The following is a 5,608-nucleotide window of genomic DNA, read 5'->3' as shown; positions in this document are numbered from 1 at the left end:
TTCTTAATTGCGCGAACTTAGCACGCCTAATTACAGTGTTTTCACGCCATAATCTTCGCGATATTTACTTTCTTTAAGTACTAAGTGGACACGTTAGTCTCGTTCAGCACTCTTACTATATATAGTTGAGAACGTAGTACGGCTCTTGGCTCTGAAGATAGTTTTACCTGAGATATCGCTGACCATGCATGAGTATAAATAAGATAAAAAAATTCCCAAACAAAAGAAGGTTGGCCAAACAGTACACCAGCTGAACGTTTCAACATTGCAGAGGAATCATGAAAATGTAGCTAGGGTGACTATATAATAGCACTTGCACACGCAAAACATAACAAAAGAAAGTTGTCGCTGATATTCCAGGTATCTGATCAAATACAGCTTTCCGGATAAAACTAACAGGAAACGCTTTTCGTCCATCATAAATGCCATGCAATTGTTACCCACCGAGCACCGCCTTGTCAAGCACCGGACAGAGACAACGAATAGAGTACATAGCATGCTGCCCATTTTCTGCACGCGAAGACAGTAGGACTGTACTGTCGCGTGAACTTGCCATCCGTACCACGCTTCCATGAGTCGGTGGTTTAAACGTTTAGTCCAAAACGAATCAAGGCAAAAAGAAGTGTCGTTATGGCTACTCGACAGCACATAGAGCGAGGGGCGGACTGTTGAGATCGTTTCCTCGCTTTTCAAACAGGAACAAAGGAAGAGAGCAGCTAGCTAGAGAGTGAGAAAAGAAAGAACCTCAGCCCACTTCAAGCATTCGCCATGCGGTGCTAAGTGCATATCACTGCACTCGGCAAAGACGAGGGCAAATTTAGCGTGCCATGAGCACCTGCCGCAAAATGACTACTTGCGAGCCGCTTTCCAGCCATTTGCTCCGCAAGGGTATTCCCCCACGCCATCGTAAAGGTCACAGATGAAGAGACTCCTACGGAAAGGGCGTCGGCCAGCAGTCAGTAAAAACGTAACCGGTGCCACTTATGGTAGGTTCCTGCCTATTGACGCAACTTGGATGTCGAAGAACAAGAAGCGGCATCCGAGCACGAGAAGCACTATTAGAAAAGAAAATGTCAGAAGGGCGCGGGCGTTTTTTTAGCAGTCCCTGCTATATGCCATGTTTCGGTCTTCGTGCCATGAGGCAATTCGAACCAGAGGGTGAGAAATCTAGGATGTGGTTTACGTGGTATCAAACTCAGATTGCAATTGTTCACAAGTTTGATAAACTGCACCCAGATACGGTACCAAACAATAATTCTTCACAGATGTCTCCGCAAAGGTTCCACATTGCGCATCACTCTGTTCTAGAATACCATATGTGTCTGCGAATCTGACTTCGATGTTTGCAGATGCAAATCCGCAAAGAAAACGATTAAACTCAAAAACTGAATTTGTAAGCTCAAGAAAGTCCCCTCAACGCGTCAATATTTCTTTATATTCCGGTAGTCATGCAGTTCGCATGCACTGCCAAGCTAAGTGCTGGATGCGTCTCTTCCAAGCACACTGAAACTCGAATCATATCGTGTTGGACGCTATTGAATCAAACTCCAAGACGTAATACACTGTTCCGGTCACAGCCGGCGCCTCTTCTTCTTTGTTGACTGATGGTGCTTAGTTAAGATGCTACATCTTCTTGTTCAGAGTAGTTCTTCCTGTTGCTCCACTGTTAGCTGCACGTTTATTCCTGTAGTCCAGGCCTCTGACACATTGCAAAGTTAAACCAAGTTTCGAAATTTATCTTCCGTTCCTGCAGTGACATCCCTTTTATTGCTTTCTTTTATGCAACACAGTTGAGGCTGGCGTCACTACTGATAGCCCGCCAGAAAGGAGATAAACTTGCCCACAACTAAGGAAAGCAGGTAGCAAGTACCTGCTCGCGCTGGACTCCAGAATGGGTTTTCGTAACTGTGCAGTAAGCACCAGTGCTCCGTCATGCTAGCCCGCGAATTCAAGGATTGCAGGAGTACGAGGCTTCCATTCTCCCAGCTGTCTTGTCGTAAAAAAAATGGCTGTGGCTTAGCTAAGGTTAAGCCCAGGATGCGAAGCATACTAGCCTTTATTTTAGTTGTTGAACCACTGTTTTGCCTGGTGAACTGCTGTTGCTTGGCTATATTTGGTTCGGCTAGTAGAAGAAACAACTCATGCGTTACTCTGCTTCGCCTTCAAGAGTGGAACGCGACAGCGTTCCCGTCGACCCGCCAAGGGGTGTAAGACAATGGGCTACGGCGCAGCGACTACGCGCCCCGCATTGGACGCGGTGAGCGTCGAGCAACGCAGCGTTCGGCGCGGCAACGAAATGTGCGCCTGAGCAAGCGACGCACGCCTGAGCCTTAGAAACAGCTCGTTTCTAAGGCAACACCGCATTCACTAGAGGCGCTTTTGTACCGCTTCGAAGCATCGTACTCGTGGCTCAGTGGTAGCGTCTCCGTCTCACACTCCAGAGACCCTGGTTCGATTCCCACCCAGCCCATCTTGCAAGAGTTGAGTCAAAGCCACCTAGAAAAAGCGCAGCTGCTTATATACCGCCGCGACGCCGCGAGCGACGGCGCGAGTTGGAGCCCCGTTTCTCCTCTGTCGTGACGTCACGGTGTCACGTGGTATTGAAGGCGACACCGCCGCGCCTGAGGAGCTGGGTTGAGCTCTAGTAATATGCTTCGCATAAAAAAAGAAAGGAACCATGCGCGCAGAACTGCTTTCGTCTTGAAGCAGAAATGCTCTCCGACGAAGGTCAGCAAACGAAGCAGTGGGTCAACCACGTGCTATTATATTCTCGACTAAAGAACGGACGGCATGCCCATAAGTCAAATCTAGTAAAAAAAGAGAAGATAGGGTGAAAGATTTTTCTGAGACTGTCTAAATCTGCAGTGTTTGTATCATGGGCAATGTTAGTAAGCACATGCATTTGCTTAATCTTCGTACGTCTGTCTTCAGACGCTCTTGTGGCTTTATTTACTACGCTTTGTGTACCTTTATTAGCCTAAATTTAGAAGTAATGCTATTTTCTAGGCGCATGAAGGCAAAGACTCTCAGCACAAGCGCATAGTCGTTGCGAATTGTTGCATTTATAACGTAGTATTTTGCTGAGAATGATCGATGTGAAAAATCACAAAACCGTTTGAAGCTCGAACGACGAAGTTTCGGACGAATCTGTGTACTATATGGCCGTCATTCCTATGCTGTCTGAACCACTATTCTTGCAGCTTCCGTAGAGAATAGGGCCAGAGTTCCCTATAGTAATCTTGTAGGAAACTCTACGCTCGAGAACGCTGAGTCATTCGTTCCCTGAGGGTTTACTGCGTAAAGGCGGTGTTCTTAACCAAACTCTACTGACCATTAAATCATGTTACGTGCGCGCTGTTATGCGCTCAATCAAGAGCATACATCGCGCATGTGTGCCAATGCGCACTGTGCGTGAGGCATTTGCACATTTGTGTGCGCATGTCTATGCACGTGCGCATGCGTGTCCTTTATTTATGTGCCTGTGCCTACGCCTGTTCGAGTGGTTTCGCGCTCGTGTTTCTTTGTGCGTGCACCTGTACGTGTGCGGCCGCACACGGGCGCGCCTCGTATTGAGGGCTATAGGAACATCCAGCTCAAGCTTCGCTTGCAAACCACATCTGTCACACGGGCCTGTTACGTCGTGGCGCATCGTATTCCTTACGCAACGTGCATGGGGCCGAAAATATGACACTGGTGACGGGTATGCGGTAAGAAATGCGTTGCCACCAACGTTAGTTACTTGCGCCAGCATGACTTCAAATAAAAAAACAACACTTGGGGGACGCTTAAGCTTCGCCTTCAAGAGTGGAACGCGATAGCCGTCAAAGATCCCTAACTGCGTCTCACGCTTCCCGGCAACTGTGCCTTATGTAACCGTAACGTTTTCCTGGAAACGCTGATGGCGAACGCTATGCACGAAGGCGAGCTTTATGGTTCTTTTTTTTTACCCCGCACATTGGGCGCCGCCGCTGTTGCCGATGCGTGGAGGTGGGTGCCATCTGGAAGGCGTTGCAAGAAACCGAGCAGGGCGCGCCGCTCCTACTAAGACAGATCTCAAACGGCAGCTGGAAAAAGGGTTTGTGGTTCAGTTCCCGCGTTACAGAATTAGTTTTTTTTTCGTATGTTCACATTATAATCCGACGCTATCATGCCTGTAGGTTGTGTGTGTGTTTACGAATTTTCCGACGCATTTTACTTTGAGAAATTTAATTAGTTCAGTAACGCCTCTGCTCCACGCGGAAGGCCTGCGTGGTTCGGGATGCGTGGTACGGGATGATTTTTCTCTAACGGACAACGCCACCGACGCCGACACCGAAATTTCTGCGACACAGGGCCTTTAACGCTGTCACGTTGAAACACGACATGTTCATTTATATACCTCAGTTGACAGGTTGGTGCGATTTTAACTTGCTCCAACGGACGGCCACGAAATGTTGGGCTAAAAAAAATGGCACTTTTTGATTGAACGCAAGAACGCAACTTCTTAATCAAGACACTTATTGGGTGCTTTCTTTTGTGATACATTCGCTATGGAGGCTATCAATACTAAAATATTTTGGTGTAACTGCTCAGCTACTTCCCTCGTGGTTCGCTATATATATATATATATATATATATATATATATATATATATATATATATATATATATATATATATATATATATATACGTTGGAGGCCAAGGAGGGGAGGGGGGGCAAAACGGTCCGAAACAGCGAATACCCCACTTCTTCCTTGCTAGTTTCTCTTCCTCTAAAGTGCGGAAGAACGTTCGAGCTCATTGAGTCAGACCTACGCCACGGGTAAGCCTTCCTCCCGCTCTCTTTCCACTGACCACGTCGCCTCTTCGTTACGGAGCACGCCGTATGGGTCCACGCATCGCTTCCGCCTCGTCCATGCCGGCACGCCTGACGTGCACGCCGGAAGCATCGTCCGGAAAGGAGCGGTCGCCGGTCACGATTTCTCGAGAACGAGTAATACATACAAGCCGAGCCGCTGCGTCGTCGTGCGGCATGCCGTTCTGAGTCGGGACACAGGGCGTTCCCTCGCAACCTAGAGCGTACTGGTCACAGACGGAATGCTATACCTATAGCTTGCATATGTGTACGCGACGTGGTCGTGCGGACATCGCAGACAGTTCGATCGGCGCAGACGTGGCTGTGCTCTTTAGTATCTAGTATTTTCCTTGACAGCGCGCGATTCACCGAGTGTGCCATATGCTTACCTGCCTGTAAAGTCCGTGGCTTACGTCGTGCCAGTGTCCTGGGGACGCAGGCTATGTGTTGAAGCTAATATTAGTATAAGGCCCAGCCAACTGGCCCATATTTGAGGCGTTGTATCAGGGTTTATTCTGTCCATCCATGGCGGCTGCCGCGGACCTCTTTGTGTAGCTTTTCGGCTTCGTCTAAGACCGCGCGCGCTCCACCTCATGGCACCCGGCTTCAAGGCTAAGATTAGAAATCCAAGCCAAGAGATACTGTGCACCAACACCTCTCGTAGTGCCACCACTGAACGGCCGTGGATAGTTGAGGAAGACAACAAAAGTGTCAACGTGTAATCAATCAATCAATCAATCAATCAATCAATCAATCAATCAATCAATCAATCAA

Source organism: Dermacentor andersoni, chromosome 6 (genome assembly GCF_023375885.2).
Source record: "Dermacentor andersoni chromosome 6, qqDerAnde1_hic_scaffold, whole genome shotgun sequence".
NCBI classification, from domain to species: domain Eukaryota; kingdom Metazoa; phylum Arthropoda; class Arachnida; order Ixodida; family Ixodidae; genus Dermacentor; species Dermacentor andersoni.
Note: the sequence above shows the minus strand (reverse complement) of the source record.